Raw genomic sequence first — 24,902 nt, forward strand, 5'->3', positions numbered from 1 at the left:
TATGATGTTTTACATGTCATTTTGTATGCAGATTACGCAAACAAATGCAGAAACAGAGCCTTTTAAATCAATAAGAACAGCCGTAGAACTGTTTCTAAGAATATGTTTGTAGAGATGAGAACAAAAATCCCCCCCTTTTTTTTTTAGACATTTAAATCTTTAAAATAAATCTGCAGTTACGCAGTTCTACAGCTGTTCTAAGTAATTAGAAAGGCTTTGTTATGTTCTTAAATCTACAAGATGGTTGTACATCCCGATTAAAACATGTAAATGTAACGTACCAGAACACGTACACGTTCCAGCCGTTATCATACAAAAACATTTTAGTTACACGCTATACCGGATCTGTGTGTAGCAGGCGTCAAATAGGAAGGAATTTGGAATTTAAGGTAAACAAGATAACAATGTTACTTAAAAGAAATGATAAAAGAGAATAACAAACCTGCATCTGATTGCTTATGAAAAGTTGAGGGTGATGAATGCATGCAACTAAGATTTCTAAAGAAGTTTGAACAATGTATCTTCTTCTAAATCATATTTTTAGAATACGTTGACCACAATAACCATTTCAGCACAGAAGTTCCACTTTACTTGCTGGATGAATGGCAATCGAATTTGTATGAATTCCTCATCTTAGAATCCACAAAACACACACACGTTTGTCAGCTGGTGCCAGACGGACCAATTTTGAGGGTTTTTTTCAGCACTGAGCGATGACCAGTGTATAGTATACAATTATTGCTGTTTTTGAGGACAATACGATGGTTTAGCTACCCAAGATCTAGAAGAACACTATTCACCGAGCCGGATGTGAATATACAACAATAATTATTATTTTCATATTATGATCAGCGACGAATTGACGCAGACATATCAAAGAAAGTGTTATCAAGCGAAAATCGTAGTTTGAAGTCAATACCGAACAACAATTGAGAAAGAGGATATTTCATTGGGCGATATATTTTAGTCCAATGTGGAAAAAATCAAATGTTATATTGGCCTTCTGGGTCACGTGCAGGTGAATATAACGTTCTGTTTTTCTGGATAATTGGATATAAGCCAATCAGAGAGTTAGGAATGAACCAATCATATAACAAGAAGAACTATTTGAATGCTTGTGTAAGACAACGAGCATTTAAAAATAATTAAATAATTGTTACTTTCATTATCGCAGAAATAAGAGTTCCTGTTTAAAAAAAAACCCAAATTGTTTCTTTGAATTTTTATGAAATGTGATATTCAACGTATGGTTCATACGATTTGCTTACCCAAGAAGACAAGCAGATTTAGTTTCTGTATTTGACAGGATCAAACCTGAACTCATTATCCATAGTGATCATTCACGAGACGCTTTGAAAACCAGTGAGTGTATTCACGTTATAATTTTAATTAGATTAATGTAGATATATATGTACATCATGCTTTTGTATGTACTTATCTTGGTGTTGCGATATCATTAAATTTGTCTGAAATGCGTGAACATACAACAATATTTAATTGATTAAAAAAGTTTTTGAACGTTTTTCATAAATACTCTTTTCCCATATGTATCAATTGTTTTCGGTCTTATTCTTATGAATGGACGATGAAAACATACTGACTTTCAAAACTTTCAACTGTAAGATAAGGACATCTCTACTATTTTAAAGAAAATATAATTATTATTATCAATTATTTCATTAACAGTTTTACATGTGAAAAAAAAACACAAATTAGTTCAGCATGCATATCAAATGACAAGACACATACTCATGGTTGAGTTCTCATAATTTTATTTGAAACAATATAAATATTAAAACCATTCTAATCGTAAAACATTTGAATAAAAGTAGTACAACAAACATCTTCTTGCTCTTGACTTTAATTTTCATATTAAAAGACAGAATTAAAACTGTTGACTCACTTGTACATATTATACAGTTGCAAAAGCCTGGCTCCTATTGCCATTGCCACAAAAGCTATATAATTAATTTTGCAAATTATTTCCGTCAGAGTTTGAGGGCATTCAATGAAGTAATGGACCACGGGCTTACGTTAATATAAGAGTTTTTTGGTTTCAACTATATTGATTTTTTCATATGAACATCTTTATGTATCTCCCACTGTCTCTAGTATAAAATCCAGGTCAACACCATACGTTGAGATACTTGGAACATGCAATAATGCAAAACGTCGATGCAAACGTCAAATGTATTTGTTATCAAAACCACACGATAAACGTAAAGATAACAACAATAAACCTTATTACATGTATAGGTAAGCAAAAACCTGCATGTTTTGATGTTTCTTAACATTACAGAAGTATATTACATACTTTTTCATCAGCCGGTACATACACAATACTGTTCTTTTTTCTCCCCTTTAAGCGCAGAGATAGTTTATTGATTTGAAAAGCACGTTACGCGCATCTGTGACATCTACGCAGGTGCTGGCTATGCATAAGTTTACTTGTTAAATACAACAAAGCTATACAACATATTAGTGATTGACTTGTATACTTTTTTAATATATAGAATATATTATCCATATGGTTTACGAAATGCCAGAGCAATTGATAGCAGATTCGGCAGACAACTGCCGGAAAATCTGGAATAGAAAAGAGGAATAATCAATTGACAATCTTGTTATATTTTGATAGAGTACATGTATATCAAAAGAAATATATCATCAAAATTGGCAATATAGGTTATCGTGTTGGATATCTGTTTGATACATTTTTATAAGGAAAACTTAGAAAATACATATTTGTAAAATGAAATGAATATTGCGTGCAATCAGCATCAACGGGGTGTGGTGTGGGGATGTGTGTAAATCACACAGTCGTACGAGTTTCTTTTTTCGAATCAGACATAATCATATAGAATAACAGAAGAAGAAAAATCTTTAACTCTAAAACAAATACAAGCTTTCCCCATTCTACATGAAAAATCGATCTCTTCATATTAATTTACTATGACTTGGCTAGTAGTCTTCTATATTTTCTAATAATCTCTTATCATTTTAATAATAAAATCAAAGTACTGAAGTACTGAAAGCCGGGCTCTTTTGGTGTGTCTTTATGCATATTGTGTGGTAAAGACTGAAAATCAATCTCTTTCTTTCTTTCTCTCTCTCTCTGTCCCTCTCTCTCTCTCTCTGTCTCTCTCTCAAATGCTTTTAATGTCGGCAAAGCGTCAGAAAGCGACCAAATTTTGTAAGCGGCTATAAACAAAAATATGTCCGTCTAGTAGAAAAAAGTTCAAGTGTAATATATTCAATCCCCATTTCTTCAACGCGCAGCAAAGTAGTTCGTGAAAATTCATGCGCATTATATGTATCCAAAATGCATAGTCTTGTTTCTAAAACAAAATATTAATAAGAAAACTAAAAAAAAAGATAGACAATTCTCTCGAAATTAAAATAAAAGAAACAAAATGCCAACACTTTTAACAAAACATGGCTCTTTGTGTAACTATTTGGTATATCGGAAGCTTTTACTTTGACGCTGTTTGGTTTTTTGTTTACTTTTGAAGTTGTGCTATTTATAGTAACATTGGCGATTTGCCTGCCTACAGCCAGGACTTTGCTTTCAGCAGAGCCAGGCTAAAAATGGTGGGCTTTGGCCAATGGTTACTTTTTTAAATTTAATTTAATAAGGATTTAATTATAACTTTAAAAAACTTAATATTTGAAGATAACAACTTTATTCTTTTTTTTTTATGGTTTTTGTACAATTTTCTGTAAAGTGGCAAATCAGAGTGTTCATAATGTTCAGATCATATTGGTTATATGATATATTTTGGTGTTAACATTAGCAGTCCTGGAAATTTATACTCAATAAAACGTATCATAATAAGCAAGTAAGAAAAATTATGCAAAATAATAACAAGCTCTGAGGACAAGCAAGTCTACTATTTAAAACTATTGCAATGTATAGCTTGTACATCAGGTCTCATTATATTGATTGCCAAAAAAATTATACCGTCCAGATGATGATGATGATCCCTTTGGACCAGCTGTGATTTTGTTTGCACGTTTTCTGTATACTAAATCGTAGCAGGATTGATCTGTCGAAACAAAAATAAAATAAGAAATCCATACAGAAAAAATGTATTAGTTTTTTTTTTCTTTTCCAATCACCTGCCATGTTCCTTAAAACGATATTTTGAATAATTATTTATACTTTCAAATTATTTGAATAAAATTTAAAAAATTAAGGAATCACAATTTACACAGATAAGCTTCGGCTGAATTATACAAAGCTGGGCACGGTGGATGACGTTGTTGACAATCTAGATCGTAGTTGTCTTGTACCAATCCCCCCGCAGCATCGTATTCTGCACAATAACCTAGCATTCAAAATTAATTGTAAATATTTATCAAATAAAACGATAATCAGTTTTGTATGGTTATTTAAAAATATTAGGAAGGCATCTGTATTTATTTTTATTTGATAACAAAGTACTTGTTATTACCAAAGATCGAGCGATTCAGTGCACAAACTTCGATAGTGGCATTTCCCCAAGAGTTTATAAGACAGTGGTATTGGAATATATATTGTTGATTATTTAATCCAATTAACTGTGAACACTCCTGTTCAATTGATTCGCAGTTCTTTTGCTTTGCCGCCATTTTCCATGATTCCGCGTCCAAAGGGCACTGATCAACGTACTTTTCTGTGAGTGTTGAAATTTGACATCCTGTGAATGGGCATACCTAAATTAAAAGATATATTAAATAGTATATTATATACTAACTACAAAATATTTCAAAATAAGTGAAATGAATTTTTCATTATGAGTTTGTAGCTTTTAATATACAAACAAATCATAAAAACAGAGCTGCTGCTGCAATAATAAGTTGATTATGTCAAGTATTAGAAATGTTGCCCATTTTAGAAGGAAATTTAGTTCTGCAGAGGACGGTTCGATTCCAAATCTTGACAAAATCTACTTCAACGTATTTCAAGAAAAGTCTACAAAGAAAGACGAAACCACTTAATTGCACGGTATGTCCTTAGAGGACCACTGCTAAAATACACGATATACTATAAACAGGGAAATATCGGCCATATTTTATTTTTCGCGTATTTTGCTTTCATTGTCAGCGTAAGCAAGTGTAGAATTGCGAAAATAACCCGTAGTCTTATAGGAATCACTACAGGATGGCATGGGATTAGATGTAGAAAATAAACAGTATTTAGAACTTCTCTGAAATACACTGTATACATGCATGTGCCATAATTGATTACAAATTAACACGGATTATTAATAACATCATAAGAGGACTGGATTATCATGGTCATTTTGGGCTATGTTGGCTAGATAGACGAAGAACTCTATATAAATATATAGGTTAGTGATCAAATATTTAGATTGATTTCGATTTTTTTTTACACAATAATACTTTATGACCTAAATCATATTGTATTACTTACAATTTTATGGCAAATCTGATATTTAAAAAAAATGGTTTACCATTTAGCAACCTTATCATGTTTAGTAATAATCAAAGTACGTAACAGAAAATTTTAAATTAATATCATTGAAAAATGGCAAGATCATTGTAAAGCATTGTGGTTTGACACTGCTTTATTTTTTGTTATGAATACACATAGTATATGTATATATTACTAATTAGAAAATGAAAAATGAAAATAAACATACATTTAGAGAGCTGACAATGTATATGATGTATACAATAAACATGCTCACTTCAATCCAATGTAAACTATTTGACAACTGTTCATTTTATAAGTATTATTTATTTATGAGTTCATTCTAGCATGATGTTGACTATATTTTTTTGCCGTATAACCTTACTGAAAATATTGCTATACAAAGGCTGCAACATGTACATGTATGAGTATACAGAAATTGACTAGATAATTGTTACATAAGTGAGATGATAATACCGACAACAAGTCGTACATAAAATATTCGATTGACTACGTAAGACGCGGGTAACAATGCGGACCCTAACTCTGTTGCTAACATCCGTTACTAAATTTATACTATGGTACAAATCAATGAAATCACGTTATGCATAATTAAACACATTTAAGAAATGGCTACACCATTATGACACTCGGAATATAACACAGATCAAAGAAAAAACAGTATTAATGCAAGACTTACTCTATCTGTGACTATAATGGCACAAAAAATATGATAATTAAAGTAGGCCCATGCCGTGTAAGTACACTACATATTCCGGAAATGCTACTAAAATGCAAAATGGTAACGGATTCAATCAAGAATTGAAATTTCAGATATATAAAGGGGAACAACTCTACGTTGTAACAATACACTCCCCGTCTCATTTTATCACCCTAAAAAACCTTACATTGCAAAAAAACACAAAAAAACAAGAGGCCCATGGGCCACATCGCTCACCTGAGGAACATAGTCATATCACATGTTGAGTATTGCAGTTCTCAAAAAGATCCTTAACAATTGTTTATATATGGGATATAAAGCTACATCAAACTCTGAACCTTCTTGTGAGGCCGAAGAATTTTACTGGAGCCAAAGTCTTAACAATTATAAAGAATCATCTGGCTGATTAGATTCAAAGAGAAGAAGATTTTTAAAGATTTACTCTATTTTACAATCCTATGTAAAACTTCGACCCCCTATTGTGGCCCCACCCTACCCTCGGGGGTCATGATTTTCACAACTTTGAATCTACACTACCTGAAGATGCTTCCACACAAGTTTCAGCTTTCCTGGCTGATTAGTTTCTAAGTCGAAGATTTTTAAAGATTTACTCTATATATTCCTATGTAAAACTTTGACCCCCTATTGTGGCCCCATCCTACCCTCGGGGGTCATGATTTTCACAACTTTGAATCTACACTACCTTAAGATGCTTCCACACAAGTTTCGGCTTTCCTGGCTGATTAGTTTCTGAGAAGAAGATTTTTAAAGATTTACTCTATATATTCCTATGTAAAACTTCGACCCCCCTATTGTGGCCCCACCCTACCACCGGGTGTCATGAATTTCACATTTTTGAATCTACACTACCTGAGGATGCTTCAACACAAGTTTCAGCTTTGCTGGCTGATTAGTTTCTGAGAAGATTTTAAAAGATTTACTCTATATATTCCTATGTAAAACTTCGACCCCCTATTGTGGCCCCACCCTACCCCCGGGGGTCATTAATTTCACAACTTTGAATATACACTACCTGAGGATGCTTCCACACAAGTTTCAGCTTTCCTGGATTTCTGCTTCTTGAGAAGAAGATTTTTGAAAATTTCTCGAAATTTTTCTTTAATTTCTAATTATCTCCCCTTGAAAACGGGTGTGGCCCTTAATTTTCACAACGTTGAATTCTCTTTGCCTAAGGATGATTTGTGCCAAGTTTGGTTGAAATTGGCCCCGTAGTTCTTGAGAAGATGTTGAAAATGTGAAAAGTTTACGGACAGACGGACAGACGCACGACAGACAAAATGTGATCAGAATAGCTCACTTGAGCTTTCAGCTCAGGTGAGCTAAAAAAACAACCCACAGTAAACACTACTTGTATGTAGCAAACACATGTATGAACTGAACATTATTTCACACACAAAAAAAAAACAAGTTCATGTTATATATGTTCACAATGTCAGCGATGAAATCACTTCCGTGCCCGGTCTGATGAAAAAATGACAATAACTAACCGTTAACCATCTCAAAAATCCATAAAACGAAATACAAGGCAATTCAGACGTGGTTGCAAGGTAGAAAAGTACTCACTTTTCCAGCGCTTCAAGAAAGTATTCGCCGTGACCTGGACAATTTTTAATTGACTGCGGTATATGCCTTTCTCAACAAGTTCTTTAAATTCAGTAGGTACTTCCTGAGTCTTAAATGTCAACATCATCTGCGATGATAGGATGAATAGTGCTTCAACATCACTGGATACAGGTACTAATTGTCTTGAATTCATTATAGCCATGACTTCTGTCATAAAAGTCGTCAACACCTCATTTGTCAGCTTTCCATGTTTTGTATTCGTAAGTATTGCGTCAAGAATACGACGCGCAATGCCAATCATCCTTTTCAAGCCGCTAAAATTTGATGCATGCGCAGGATTAAACTTCCAGATAATGCGCTTGTCCTCCAGAAATGCCTTCATTCTGCTGTCTTCAACATTCGCTCTGTTAATGTTTAACTCTGAGGCAGCCCCTACAAAGTTTGTCCTTCTATCTGATCTAAATTCCGAAGCTGCACCACATATTGCAACGAACCGTCTTATAGAGTTAACGAATGAGGAAGAGGTCATTCTTTCAATGACCACGATGTGGACCACTCTACTGAACAGACAAGTGAATAACACAGCCCAGCGATTCGAATTTGCACTGCCCCTCTTGTGCGTCTTGTGATGATAGTCCAGGGTCCAAACACAGGTTTACAAAGGTAAAGGGTGGTGACTTTGGGAGCCGGTCTTTGGGAAGATCTGCGCCATCTTATGAATAATTGGCATTCTTCTTATCTTGCATGTAACAATGATGAATGATAGATGACACTAAGCGTTTCCCTCCAGTTATCCATAGTCCTTCACCTTCACCTCTTATAGCACCTTTGATAAGATAACGTCCTTGACGGTTAATTTTCTCATGACGATGGCGAACTAAAGGCCGAGCGATATGACTCTGGCCAGGTATCAGGGTAGGTGTCCTTTCGCAGACAGGTAAGTAACACAAATTGATACGACCGCAAACTCACAGCAAGCCATCATTTAGGTATTGAGACAGAGCCACAACTGTGCTGTCACTTGGCAGTGGTCTACCGGCATGTAATACATTTATTTCTTACTAATAAAATTGTTGTTGAACCTCTTTGATTAACAACAATTCTGAATCTAGACGAGATATTTCATCTCCTTTCTTTCAGTACCTTCTCTTGATCAGTGTTATGGCACGCACTAGACTCAACCAACTCCCAAAGCAAGCGATTGAAGCCTAAAGTTTACATGGTTTATATGGTCTTTAAAGTCACACTCTCCGGTCGTATCTCTGTATCTTGCTCTGGATATACCAATGATAACTTCTCATTATTGGGATTTTTTAAACTTTCTCTGAGGAAGTCTGGTCCATTTAATTATAAGCTATCGCAAAGTTGTTGGCAAAAGTCCACGAGTTCCCTAGTCAGCAGGGTTTTCTTCTGTAGCTAAATAATTCCACTGAAGTGGAGAGGAACTCTTCCGTATCCTGGATACACGGTTGCAAACATAAACATAAAACCGTCTGCGTTCATTTTATAAATACCCCAGTACCACTTTGATGTCAGAGTAATACTTGATGTCCTTTAAAGGAAGGTCGAGATCCTTAAATAGCATCTCCCCAAGCTGCGCTAGGACTGCCACACAAAGCTCAAATTTTGAATCTTATGTCCACTTTTTGGCGCAACTTTATATTTTCCAAATACAAAACCTACAGATATCTTCTCCAAAGTCACAACCCTTAGGAAGACACAGGTTAGGCACTCACTGCCTTTTCAGAGGGATCGAACAAGTTGTGAGTGTCTTGTGGACGTACATTTGATATGATACGGAGAGTAGCCACCGATGAATATGTACACCATCAAGCAGTGTTTTAAACATGTCAAAAAAGTGTCAGCCCTGTTTAAATTCAACCAAATCAAAGAATAAAGTTGTCATTTGTTTATTTTTTTTTCCATTTGCAAGTAAAACATTCAAAAATCTGTTTTTCGATTTTGTTTTGTCATAAACTTGTTGTTTCGGTTGTTCTGCTATCGTCCACCAATCTCAACGAGATTCGTCGAGACTAAGAATTTTCACGGACGTCTCCTACGAATCTCTGCATGTGGAAATGAATTGGAATATAAATAAGTTCATATTTTGTGGGATTAAAACCATTTAATGGAATCTTTTTGTGCTGTGTTTACAGCTGTTTTCTTACCTGAACATTGAGTTTGTAAACAGAGTCTTTACGTCAAAAACCGATCAAAAAGTTAGAACAATTTGAACAGTTAGTACTGGTTTTGCACGCTCCTTGGTAATCAAAACTAGGATCACACCGGATACGGCTCATTTCACAAATTATACAAGGTAGGTAAACGGTGGATATGTCACTCCTTTTTGAAAATTTAATTGGTTGCACGTGTCAATTTCTCCTGCAAGTTAATTTGGAACAATTGGGCGCATGCCAGTGGACAAATCTAGATATGCAAATGATCTGTTGAGGGTAAGATCCTACATCTGCAGTTCACTTAATAAGTATGCCAAATCGAATAGTTGCTTACTGTCATTACAGGTCAATTTTGGTTATTCTGACAATCTTGCTTTTATAGCTTTTATCTGGGCTTCCACACCGGTCATCAAAGCGACTCCTCCAACTTCTCCAATGCTTTCAGTTGGTTGTTGAGATTAGCAGTACGTATGCCCACGGCATGTTTTCTAGAGTAAGGTCCCAGGTAGTGGATCAGTAAATTCAGTTCCTCTCTTAAATTTGGGTTCAGTTCTTGAGTAACAACCTTAAAGCTATCCTTCCTTGACTGATGCGTCTCAAAACGTTTATCAAAAGTGACCAATGTAGAAGATTTTTCTGATTCATGCTGTTGGCAAATTCACTGGGTATTGCAGGTTGTGATGCTTCCGGCTGTGAAGTTTTTGATGGTATAGGTTGTGATGGTTGCAATGATACCAGTTGTGATGATTTCACTTGTGATAGTTTTGGCTGTGCAGGACTACTATGGTTTGCTGGCTGAAAAGTTGGAACATATGCATTTAACGAGCTTGTGATCAATAGTCGAGTTGTCTCTGTGGATAGAATAACTTGATCTTCACGCTTTGTATATACCCTAGTAGTTGCGCCGATCTTGGTGTCAGTACACTGTTGTACATTGACTACAGCATGAACACTTCCTGTTTGTGTGTCAGTATTGTCAGTGCGCCGTTGTACATTGAGAACAGGCGGAACACTTCCTGTTTGTGTGTCAGTATTGTTAGTGCGCCGTTGTACATTGACCACAGGAGGAACACCTCCTGTTTGTGTGTTAGTATTGTTAGTGCGCCGTTGTACATTTACCACAGGAGGAACACTTCCTGTTTGTGTGTTAGTATTGTCAGTGCGCCGTTGTACATTGACCACAGGAGGAATACTTCCTGTCTGTGTGTCAGTATTGTCAGTGCGCCGTTGTACATTGACCACAGGAGGAACACTTCCTATCTGTGTGTCAGTATTGTCAGTGCGCCGTTGAACATTGACCACAGAAGGAACACTTCCTGTCTGTGTGTCAATATTGTCAGTGCGCCGTTGTACATTGACCACAGGAGGAACACTTCATGTCTGTGTGTCAGTATTGTCAGTGCGCCGTTGTACATTGACCACAGGGGGAACACTTCATGTCTGTGTGTCATTATTGTCAGTGCGCCGTTGCACATTGACCACAGGATGAACACTTCCTGTTTGTGTGTCAGTATTGTCAGTGCGCCGTTGTACATTGACCATAGGATGAACACTTCCTGTTTGTGTGTCAGTATTGTCAGTGCACTGTTGTACATTGACCACAGAGGGAACACTTCATGTCTGTGTGTCAGTATTGTCAGTGCGCCGTTGTCCATTGACCACAGGGGGAACACTTCATGTCTGTGTGTCAGTATTGTCAGTGCGCCGTTGCACATTGACCACAGGATGAACACTTCCTGTTTGTGTGTCAGTATTGTCAGTGCACTGTTGTACATTGACCACAGGGGGAACACTTCATGTCTGTGTGTCAGTATTGTCAGTGCGCCGTTGTACATTGACCACAGGAGGAACATTTCCTGTTTGTGTGTCAGTATTGTCAAGGCTCTCTTGTATATTTAACGCCGGAGGAACACTTCCTGTTTGTGTGTCAGTATTTTCCTTATTTTCTATATGTTGAGAACAAAAGTATTTAGTGAGAATATCATTGTTGTTGTTATCATCACAAACGGAGTCTTCATCCTTGAGATCTAATTTCTCTTTCAATACAAGGTACTTGGCGTCAGCTACGGCAGTTTTTTTCTGACTGAAAGACGTCCAACTTTGCCTTTAACATAGCTTGTTATTGGTTTATCATAGCTTCCTGTTCTGCAAACACAAGTGTCACTTTGGTTTACTTCGCGCTTAGCTCGTTGTCTTCCGAGGAGAGATGTCACACTCGATGACGTGATTAAAGATCTTGCAGATTTAAAGTTGTTGGATTTAGTTTTTAGTTCTCGAAATCTGTGAACACTATCCATTTTCTTAACGAATCGTTCTACACGCTGAGCATATGTGGCTTAAATGAGCGTAAGACTAGCCGTCGTCTTTCTTGTGTCCGATGAGAGAGTTCAGGAAATCGGAACTTAAATTATCATACGTCTTATAGACTTCAAATAAACGTTTTGATAGTAGTTCAATATTTGTTTCCTCACACATAGTTGTGTTAGGTAAACTGTCAAGATCTTTTCCAACTCTTGTTTGCTGACAGATGGTCTACTCGAGACTGATGATACATCAATACATCAATCCTTTTTCGGACAAGGTTCTGTGTTCTCTCGTTGTCACCCCTTCACGTGTCTGTAAGCGCTTGCTGTAACTCCATATTCTCAGGCTGTGGAGCGGACACGGTAGGTGTTAAGTCGTCCTATGTTGACTGTGGCATTATGCTAGCTAAATTACACCAGACGTCTTACTGTGAAGCCTTGTGGTATGACAATACTCATAGGTTTTTTTTTTTATAAACTAGTAGTAAGAATCTGAAAAAGAAAAACAACATACTTTTAGAGAGCTGACAATGTATATGATGTATACAATAAACATGCTTACTTCAATCCAATGTAATCTATTTTTCAACTGTTCATTTTATAAGTATTAATTATTTATGAGATATATTGAGCATGAGGTTGACAATATTGCTTGCTGTACAACCTTACTGAAAATATTGTTATACAAAGGCTGTAATTGTTACATGATTTAGATGATACCGGCATATGATACTGACAATATGTCGTACATAAAATATTCGCAGGAAAACAATGTGAACTCCTACTCTGTTGCTAACATCTGTTACTAAATTTAGACTATGGTAGAAATTAACGAAATCACGTTATGCATAATTAAACACATTTAAGAAATGGCTACACCATTATGACACTCGGGATATAACACAGATCAAAAAAGTACAGTATCAATGCAAGACTTACTCTATGCGGGACTATAACAGCACAAAAAATATGATAATTACAGACCCTGAAACGTACTACTACACCACACGCTCGCTGCACGCTCGCTAAACGGTTCACACGAAACGCTGAACGGTTTACACGAAACGCTGCACGCTTTGCCCGAAACGCTAAACGATTTACACGAAACGCTGAACGGTTTACACGAAACGATTCTCGCACGAAACGATTTGCTCGCTTTTCACACGCTTTGGACACGATTTTATTCTGATCGATTCGGGTCCTCTCGGATTTTTACCCTGACTCTGTTAGTAAGAATTAATTTTAAGAAAACACGAAATAATATAAATACTAATATTAGAAACATATATGTACCTATGTATTGAATTGATTAATTAAATTAATTTGGTACTTATATTTAAAGCAAAAAATTATTTATTCACAGAATTAGCCAAAAATATTACTTCTCTAAATATATTTATTGCTTAAAAGAAATATCCATGATTCTTATTAGTCCCGTAAATAATAAAAATTCCAGAGAAAAAATTTACCGTAACACAATATTCAATACCAAAAATAAAATCCGTATGATTACAAACTGAAATCGGTTTTTCAGTATTCGGCGGGATTTGTTTTTTCTTCTCACATTGGTTTCAGAGAATACGATGTAAAAATACTAACTGTAAATAAACCTGTAATTATTTACATTGATAATTTATTTAAAATGAAATTAGTCACATAAGGATAAAACAACCGATTAATTTTTTTTTTATGTCGAATCATTCGCGTAAATAAATGTTCCGACAATAATATCACAGAGAAAAATCAATGGATTAAACAATAAAGAAAGTTGTCATTACTATTTTGGATTTCGGAAAGAACAAAAAATAAAAAAATGATTTAGATTTTTGTCTCAAAATTCGTATACATAACCGCGCCCCGCATAACGGCGTACAATATATCTATCATAATCTATTTGAATTAAGTACCATGCATATAGATTCCCATAATAATTAATTGCATGTGTACATTTTAGGAAAATTTCAGTGTGTTAATTACTTGTTGTTTTCCATTATCAGTGTTTAAATAATTAAAATAATAACTTGTAGAAATATTTTTAATCGGGATTCAGAAGAATTTACTTCCCGCATTTCATAGAAATGAACAGTATATTTTCTTTCTTTGTTTACATTTAATTTTGTTCAAATTAATGTTAAATAATCTATCATTGAAATTGTGTGCATCATCAAATACTGATTCCGACTACCTTGAGGTCTTTGATTTCTATTGGCTATTGACATAAAAAGAGACGCGTGACCATCCAATGAAAACGAATACACAGAGTTTGATTGACAGGTTCAGCCAGGTGCAGGTCTTACCCGATGTCCGAGATTATGTGTACTGGCTGTACACAGCCGAATAGTCTCAGTAACTAGTCTTCTTTCAATACGCGTACTCTTCTTTTCTTTTTTTTTGTTAGAAATTAATTCAAATTTGTAAAAAGATAAGTATATCATTTCTTATAGATTTTTTTTCACGAGAATATCTCAAAGGAATTTTGCCAATCAGTTTAAAGTAATGTTTAACACGAGCGCTTTTTTGAAACAATTAGATGCTTTGCCCGAAACGATTTACACGCTTTGCCCGAAACGCTGCACGCTTTGCCCGAAACGCTAAACGGTTTACACGAAACGCTTCACGATTCACACGAAACGCCAAACGGTTTACACGAAACGTTTCTCGCATGAAAGTCGCACGCTTTTTTGGTGTAGTAGTACGTTTCAGGGTCTGTAAAGTAGGCCCATGCCATGAAAGTACACTAAATATTCCGGAAATACTATTAAAATGCAAAAAGGTAACGGATTCAATCCGAAATTGAAATTTCTGAAAAATAAAAACAACTGTATGTAGTAAGAATACAGTCATTGAGTTTGTTTTCTACGCGGGTACGTGCCAAAGTGGTTTTGCGTTATTTGTCTTAAAGTTCTCAAATTAAAACCACGCGTAACCTCTAAGAAAACGTGTTTTGTACATCATTTTGAGGTTTAATTACAAAATAATAAAAAACAAAATTAAAACAGTGTAATTAAACATTTCTTCTAGTTAAAAAAATTAAAAAAATCCTTCAAAAAATACGCACATAGACGTTTTTCTTACTTTTAAAACGATAATTAAAGCGGATTGGAATGGTACGTTTTCTACATGTAGCTCCAACTTTTTTTAAAGTCTACCCTAAGTAGGTGGTTAAAAATAACTTGAGCCTATACACCACACACTATATAACTGTGACGTCATTTCAAGAAATATGTGCACGTTAAATAATGATGAATAACGTCTTTTAACATGCTATCTTATGTCAAGGTCCGCTACTACATGTACATGCACTTAGTCTACATAAAGTATGTATTAATGACGTATGTGAGACTCTATTAGATTTAGTGATTGTGACGTGATATTGAGAATTTAATTGAAAATATCTCTAACAATCGTTTATGATAAACGCCGTTTAAAAGATACTTATCATTAAAGAATACAATTACATGTACAATGTCTAATGTTGTACATAATTGCATTTAAACAGTGGACGAATCTACATATGATTAAAAGCGGTTGCAGAGGCCAACTTTTGTAGCATTAAGTGCTGTATTCAAAACTCTTAATGATCTTTATGCAGCGTTGGGTTACATGTTTCTTTTAAGATATGAAAGTAGAGGAAAAAAGGCAGAAAAGAGCATAATGTTTGGTGATGAACATAAAGCTAAAATAGAAACAAAAATAAACATGATCACAGGGGTAAACAGACCATTTAATTTTCTTACACCCAATTGTACACTTGACACTCGTTGCTGACTTGATGTATTCATAACGTTTGTCATGAATTTGCACTTTTATTCAATAGGTTTTGTGCATTTTCTTTTGATATATATAATATTTCGGCCTTTATACAGTCATTCCATGCATATCTTTTACAATTGTATGCTATGAGATTTAAATAATATGAAATTTCAATGCAATGTTATGAGATTTGTATGATATACTGTGAGAAATTGAAATGAAGAGCATAATGATATGATAGGCTACACTATGGCGTGTTAAGATTTGAACAAAAAGCTTCCATACGCAGAAGAGTTTTATACATTTCAAAGAAAAAAAGATTACCACTACTCTGAAATGTGAACATTTTTTTTAATAAAAGCATTTCAAACCGAGTTAAATCATGTTGTATGCTATGCTATGGTATGATATGACAAATGAGAATCTATGAGATTGTATGCTATGGTATGATATTCCAGTGCTCTGGTTTATGGAGGGTAATCGTGTTCAAAAATCCAGAATTGTAAACTTGTAAATCCAAATATGCAATCGTTTTAATTTGTGAGCCTAAGTATGAATGAGTGTAATTTTGATCGTATAACCTAAGACACTCCGGGATAAAAAATTTAGAGTTGACCCCACAGGCCTTTAATCTAATTTTCCCAACAGAAGCTTAATTGCAGCTGTAAAATGCTGTTTGTTATTTACATGTAACCTGCTACTATATTACACACTTTCCATCTGTAATCTCTGCATTTGTAATTTCCGTTTTCTGAAACATCACGGCTGACATGTTACAAATTGACAAATATAAAGTCTACAAGTTTGTCGAATTTTGACATGACCATATATGGAAACAGTGACGTCACTGATGGAAAAAAAGCTAGCTGCAGGTAAAGGCATGCCGTAATCGCCGGAATAGGGACGGAATAAATGAAAAAAATATTAGATAGGCCTATAATCATATTATCTCTGGATAAAAACATTTCATAGAAAGTATTATTTTATCATTTTTATCTCCAAAAGTATCCTTATCGCTACCACAAAGTTTGGACAAGAACCCCCCCCCCACACACACACACACAACCTGCGAAAAAGTAAACGGGGTCGGCCAGCTGAGTTGCAAAGTTATCGATAAGAAAAACAAACTATTTAAAGACAGTGGTCTCTATATCAATAATATGCAATGTTTTTGCCCAAAAATGACTAAGTTCAACAGATGATATTTTTTCATTAATTATCAGAAATCAAAATCCTAGCAATTTGCATATCTCTGATATATGTATAATTGATCTGCCTATCTTGAAAACTGTTCAAGGAGTAATCGGTACAATGAAGGTACCTCTTTGACAGCCAAGAGAAAAGAGTACGCATTAACTTATATTCAAGTTTAAATTACATGTCAACTACAGTAACTACAGTAACTACAGTAACCATCGAGAAATAAGATATAGGGTATTTCCATTTATAATACCATGAGAATTATATTACGGAAATTAGCGCATTCGTCACATCGGCAACGATTTTTTTTATACATGAATCTCTTCCTGTTTGGTCCAGTTTCAATCATACCTGAATTTTTTTAATAAAAATAATACCGGTATTTTCGATAGAAATGGTGTCGTTCATTGCAAGCTTATTGCAACAGTTTAGCTGAATATTATGTTTATTTTTCGTCCATTCCGGCGATTACGGCATGCCTTTTCCCGCAGCAAGGCAATTGCCATATAAGGTCATGTAAAAATTCGACAAACTTGTAGAATTTTCATTTGTCAATTTGTATCATGTCAGATGTGCTATTGCCGAGCCTAAGTAACAAATGCAGAAAATACGGATTGAAAGGGTGCACAGTTGAAGGTTTAATCAACTAATGTAAACAATAAAGTTGCAAAATGTGCATCATGCGAAGGAACTATGTCAAATCTTACACGTGTTTATGCCCGAGTTTTATAGGTTACACGATCAGAATTATACATATTCATACTCGGGCTCATACATCAACACGATTGCTTCTTATTCGGATTTACAAGTTTACATGTCTGGATTTTTTAACACGATTACCCTCCACTCTGGTATATGCAATTCTAATGCTTTGCAATGGTTTAGTTTGTAAAAGATATGCTTAAACTTACTGTATCTCCGGCTTCTGGCTTGGAATAAGTGCGTAAATCATAGTTTCATCGCTATCAAGAATAAACGGCAATGTACGATGTCTCTTTACACATGTTATGTTTACACATGTTATGTACACGTATGTACAGCAAAATCGTTGAACTGTTAACACGGCTACAAATTATTTTGACAAGTCTTGTTATCTTTAACGACGTTTAAAGTAGCAAAAATTATGATTTTAGATGTATAAGTTATGAGTACTTAGTACATACAAAACAAACTAACATACACCCGGACATTAAACAAAGTTACATAGTATAAATAATGATGAATTTTTTTTAAAACAAAGCAACCAATGGCAGTATGACAAATCATCAGGTAGTTAGATGTGCATATATTGATTTTTGTAAATATAGGCGAGACAATAAAATAAGCTAACCGCTACATATACTATAATCTTTTTAATAATTTATATAAAAAAGGACTGTAATTATTATTTTTTTTTTAACCAATACAGCTTCAATGTACTGCGTATTGGTTGCGCATTTGGGTAGCTCTGCAAATGACTAATGGGAAACAACCCATGTCAAATCCAATGTTCATATATATAAAGTACCTGTTTGTAAAACACCATCAGGGTCAGCAAAACAAACATATGTATCCAGCAGTAGATCATAGTACCTGCGTGTTCCTAATTCAATGCTGCAAGTATAAATTTATTCACTCTTATATTCAACAATTTTGTCATGTAAAAAAGAAACTTACTTTTTTAATCACAAACTAGGATTACAAGCACACCTTGAAAAAGTAACGATCGATAAAATACGATGCATTTCAGAAAGAAAGTGAAAATATATATATCATAAGGGGCGGATCATCGAACTGTTAAAAGACAATATATTCCGTGCATAATCGAGTTATTAACAAGTAAGAAAACACTACCAAGGATGAATTCATTTAAACAAGAAACAACAATGTTCATTTATTTACTTGTGGTATGGAATAAGGGTCGAGCCAGCTTAAGACAAACAAGACTTGTAGTCGGTTTTGCGTAAGGTTCAGTTTCCGTTCATCATTCTTTCTCTTTCACATACGCCCTGTATCTAGGTCATCCATCAACTACAGTAACCATCGTTAAAAATATGTTGTGCTTTATTGTGATATATAATGATAATTGTGCCTCAAACATCCCGTCCCCACAATCTAGAAGTCTAGGCGACATAATCTTACTAGAAGTTACCCGCGTAATGTACCTGATGGTAGAGTTGAAGATGGTCAATTTTCTAATAAAAACAAAATATCTAAACTAACCACTATTGATAAGTAGACAATTTTAACTATACCTTATATTGCCGACGTCTACATTTTTGCCATATCCGACAAATACCACAGATGCTTGAGGATAGGTCCGACAACCCCCCTTTCCATCTCCTGTCCCAAAGTATCTAGACCCCTCGGGCTTTACTCTTTTTTTTTAAATATCCTTTTATGACATGTTTATAATCTAATGTATCCATTCATTGCACAAAATTACTTAAAACAAACATTTAAGTAACAATTAAGTACATCGAAACGTTATTTACCTATACATGATAATTCTTTACTCTTCAATTAGAGACTTGAAGGGACAAGAAGTAAAAAAGAATTTATTTTAAATTTTTCAAATTTGAAAAAAAGATGGAAAAGCAGTATTGGACAAAATATACTAAAAATAATGAGCTTTTATGTTCCCTAAAATGAGTTATATTGTCAGCCCTAAAAACAATCTTTCCGACTTGCCCGATTTGAAGACCATTTACACCCCCCACCACCACCATTTCCAGATACGTTTCGTTGATGAAGATAAAAGGCCAGGTCATTTCATTTTGAAACAATTGGACAGAAGACCCCTTCGTTGCTAGCAACGAGATCATGTATAGTTATATTCATTGATACGCTTAGTCGTCCAGTTGTTCCGTATCACCGTTTGTTACCCGCGGGATAAGGTTTGAAAGAATAAATCCAAGCGCTTCAAAGACTGATATCAAATTTACATATTTTACACATAATTTACACGTTAGCCCAAATCATTTACATTTCGGCCTACAAAAAACAAAAAAATGTGCATCAGATTCTTTTTCTTTGAGAAAATCAATTTTTTGGCAAGGGGGGGGGGGGGGGGGGGGTGAGGGGCGTTGATCTATGAATAACTTTTTTCTCAACATAGAAAAGTCAAAGATACCTAAAGAAACTAATCTGAGACCTGAATGCTAAAATATACAACGCTTAAAAGTGTCTAGCGGGGAGGAACACGAGCTAAGACATTTGTTGAGGAAGCTAATAACGGATAAAAAGATATTTGAAGGGTAAGAAAAAAAAAGTCAAATTAGATACGATGAGGCATTTTTTATAGAAAGTATACAAACATTATCAAGTAATGTGTTTACAAGTGAGTCGTTTGCTAATGTAGCGCCGTCGAGCGGTAAACGGCTCTATTCTACGAAATCCACAGGTAGATAACTCACATTTTAGTAATTCCCAGTTAAATCCTTGATATTATAATGCTTCAACCTTTAAAGCATACGCTTTAGTTTAATATAAATACAAAGTAAAATCATTTACAGTTTATTCACATCACGATAACAATCCAAAGTTTAACAAATAAAATATCAAAACATCACTGGCTGAACTGCACTGCACATGTATCTCCCGCTATAGAAAAATAATTTTTTACCCGTCCTATATATACATAATATGCATTGCTCGCAAGGAGCAATCTTTCTAAACGGGGTCAATTATGTAATGCCATTGCTCGCGGAGAGCAATGATAAATAAACTTACGTAATAATTAAAACAGAAGAATAATATAATTTTAAAATACCGTTATACTAGCCACCCAAGTCATTCACGACATTCGAGAACGCTTAATGTCAATGGGTGATGATACCGATGGTTTTAATATATGTTTGTCAGGCGGAGACAAACACCAAGGCAAATAAATAGGTAGAATTCCGAGGGAATACATTTCATTCTTCTGTAAGATAGCGAAGTCCATATTTAAAGGACAGTGGGTGTACATACAATGGATTATCAGATTTTGTAAGCTCTTAGTAATAGAGAGGCACGCAAAGTATTGGAAGATTACAAGGTGTTTTTTTCTGAAGATTATGAAAGAAATTAGTCAAAAATATTTGATATTTTGCAGGCTTTTTTAACGATTTTGATATTTCACATGCCGGGTTTTCCTGGCATGTAAAATATCAAAAAACCTTAAAGAAAAAACCAGGAAAACTAAGATATTCCGACTGGAAAGAGTCATTCTGATGAACTCGAATCAGAATCAGATGATAATTTTATATAACAATATTCCAACACTAGTTGCATTCAGATTCTGCTGAATAAGAACACACCTCTAACCAAAGAAGTTAACAGCATAAAAATGAATACCAACTATTCCTGTACACACGAATTGATAACACTTTCTCCACGAACCAAAAAGAGATACTATTCTAAAACCAATACTGCGATTAAAAGCATTGATACAATGCTAGTAAAGATTGGGGTAAAAATAACCTTTAAACAGCATTTAAAATTTTTCGCGTTTTTGAAATTAATATATTGGTGATTAGAGTAACAAATCAAAGTACTGAAGTACTGACGGGAGTTGATTTTATCGATTATCATTTATTTGAAAATCAACATACCTTGCGTAGCAATTAGTTTCTAGTCTGTATCTAAATTACGCACTTTTTTATAATATAAATTTTAATTAGACTTTTCAGACAAGAATTTAGAGAAACCCCATATGAATCATGTTGTGTAATATTTATAGATAGATTTCAAACTATGTATTAGTAATCGAAACAATTCTAAAAATTGTATGGATCCAAGCACTATTGATATTGAACTCCAGTCTCGTTCAACCAAACGCTCAGCTGTATCCGTTAATCTCCGACAAGCACTAGACTTTGACACGTGCGTGCAAGGGTTGACATTGTATATGATATCGGACATTTACGAAATAGATAGTTACATAGACACACCGTATTGTTGCCATTTACATAATAAAGCTTTAAGCCTACAATAATCTATAAATTTCACTACACTCTGCTTAGTTGGAATATTCTGTGTATCGTGACAGGCCTATACTACAGTTAGAATGCCTCCCATATACCCGTAATGTAGCAAAAAATTGCAGAATCGCTCCGAAACGATTTTGGAGAAAATTAATGAAGCTGCATTGAAAATAACAGTCAAATTATTCATAATAAACAATTTTGAGTCTGTAAATTCATTTTATCTAAAAATTTAATTCATGTTAATGAAGAATTCAACACTTTCTCCAGCAACGTTTTTCACTTGCTTCGAGTTGACATTCGGAACTATCGGGATTGTTCATATTAAATGCACCGAGTTAGAGTTACCTCCCGTATATCCTTTGATGAAAAGAAAATATATATATATGACAAATTTTCAATGAAAATTTACACGTATTTGTAATATCGTTCTGAGTTTATCCATGCAAATGTGATATTGTTGAAACAAAAAACTAAGGAGTCTCCCGTGATTTAGCATGAATGTAATGCGCAAGATTGTAAAATCCGAAAAATCAATATGATCTCGGGATTTTTTAAAGAAAATTTCGTTGATTATTAATTAGCGAAGCTTGATTGAGAAAAAATAAAAGCATATTGGTAATCTTCAAGTGCTAATAATGTTTAAAATATGCAAAACAAATGACAGTACTCTTCCGACTTCTCGGTATTAAAGCCCCAAAATTCGAGTCTGTTATTTTAATATAGTAGTATAGATTTACAGAGACAGCTGAACGTCTGGTTGAACGAGACTATATTAAACTTTGGCGTAGGAATACATGAGACTACATAAATATCTAAATTGTTCATATTATATAAAATCTTACTATTTTCAAAGTGTTTATAGATAAGTTTCCATGAAAAAACATTGCTTCAGCATACATTACATCGAATTTTTCTATTATATTCAAGAACTAAGACTTGTCAGCGGTAATGATTTGTGCTTAGGCCCAAACATTTTTTCATTTTCGGTTTGCCAGAGTGACTGCATAATAGAGTTGACTAAAATCAACTCCCAAAAGCACTACATACTAGAGATGATTTTATTGGCGATGATGACAATGACTGCTACAAGTATAAACAAATAAATACAGATATGACCTTCAAGATAAATTGCTATGAGTACAATTGACAGACGTACACTTCTTTGCGGCAAATCTTTGAACTTAGACCTACTCAAATTAAAATGTTCATATATTAAATACTGGTAAGCCAAAGTCCACTTTGATATTATGCGACAGCATAGTCTGTGCCACCAGTTGGGCAGTATTTGGGAGTTTACTTAGATAGATAAAACAAAGGCAGTATGCCTGTTGAAAAAAAAATAATGAGAATAATAAAATCGACAAAAATATAAAAGAAAAACAGATAATGGCATCATTCATCTACCTGGGGAGGCAACTGCAAACAAAAAGGACTATAGTTGTCGATCTTACTATTATTGCAGACTAGTGTTAGAAATGCCTTAATAAAATGAGGGAACCCAAATTGGCATCTTTTAAAAAAAAGGGAGCAATACATACATGAGCGTACTGTAATATGCCTTAACAATTTAGCATCCCCAAGAAAAAAACATTTAAAATGAGGCTGTATAAATTGGTCTTCCCTGTTAGATAAAGGGGTGAGAGTCAGACATTAATGCCTTATGGTTGGACATCCCTAAAATGCAAATTCAACAAATCCAGGGAGCTTATATTGGTATCCCTAAATCAAAACGGGGATACGGGAGTGCATGTAATCTTAAAAACTTGGCACCTCCGAACAATGAATGTAAAAGCAATGGCATCTAAATCAGATACTTATATCAAATTAAAATTTTGAATATAATGATTTAGGTAAACTTGATTCTAAATCAAGCTTCACTTATCCTTCTGATAGGACTGGCCATGCAGACAATGTATTGCTTTAAGAAAAGCAAGTGCAAAATTTAGCCTCATCAAATTCAAAAGGGGTGTCCTTTCTTCTAAATTTGATATTTGCTTGATGTCCACATGCAGTCAGATAGCCTGCTGAGCGGCTGAAAAATTATACACAATGTCATTTGCTGCCAAAAAATGGAGGTGGGGTTAAGGGGGTTGTGGAGATGGTTAGGGTTGCATGGAGAAAAGCCGTTGTGTTATGTGCCGAAAACAATATCGTGCCTGGCAAAGGAACAGCAAACGAATACCCATCATGTAAGGCGCGACTGCGTCCTCATATTTAAACAGGGCCGTTATATGGCGGATTAACAGTGATCTCATTTCCAATTCTTTGTCACAAAACTAATGCATTGTTTCGCTAAAGCTGAAGGTTACTTTCAATGTGAACTGAACCAATTTACACAATAATATCAGTTGTAATAGGCATTAGGTTATCTTTAATGAGCTAACATCACATAATGACCTAATCTAAGCGACTCAAGTCAACCATAGCTTCCTTTAACATGGATGACTGAATGGTGTCAACAAATTGTTTATACGAAAATGAAATGTTTTTGCTGCAATAAAGGACCTAACTGAGCCGGGAAAGAAAACAGTCTTAATGAAAAGTATGACACAAATTGTACAATGTGATATGTTGGGGGCCAAGGTTTTAATCTACGAAATGTGCGGAATCAGTGAAATGTTTGCAGTACTATTGCTGTTGTTTGTGTTTCTTAGTGTTCTTAAGTAATTAGTGGTTTAGAAGCTGCCATAATCTTTGCTGAAGATAACTAGAGGAAATGACTGTAGAAGGTGTGATGTTCTTGAGTCGGCATCCGGGGGAAGGAAATTTGAAATTTCCTCCATTGCTGTTGAGGGATAG

General features: G+C 34.6%; 1 long non-coding RNA gene across 11 annotated transcripts in view; it reads right to left on the reverse strand.

Annotated features, from left to right (window-relative positions):
- Nucleotides 1-1,755: 1,755 nt before the first annotated feature.
- Nucleotides 1,756-24,902, reverse strand: part of LOC105318959 (uncharacterized) — a 28,872-nt gene continuing 5,725 nt past the window's right edge. For 4 of the 11 annotated variants that reach the window (XR_010709264.1, XR_010709266.1, XR_010709267.1 and 1 more), the window contains 6 exons: nt 19,036-19,164; nt 18,662-18,747; nt 4,455-4,695; nt 4,212-4,328; nt 3,962-4,046; nt 1,756-2,586 (listed from right to left, as the gene is read on the reverse strand). This is a non-coding gene — a long non-coding RNA (uncharacterized lncRNA). Of the gene's footprint in view, nt 2,587-3,961; nt 4,047-4,211; nt 4,329-4,454; nt 4,696-18,661; nt 18,748-19,035; nt 19,165-19,388; nt 19,411-20,549; nt 20,711-24,902 lie in introns of those variants that run through there. The other 7 variants (XR_010709270.1, XR_010709269.1, XR_010709271.1 and 4 more) reach the window with 5 other exon arrangements.

Source organism: Magallana gigas, chromosome 9 (assembly GCF_963853765.1).
Source record: "Magallana gigas chromosome 9, xbMagGiga1.1, whole genome shotgun sequence".
Lineage (NCBI taxonomy): Eukaryota > Metazoa > Mollusca > Bivalvia > Ostreida > Ostreidae > Magallana > Magallana gigas.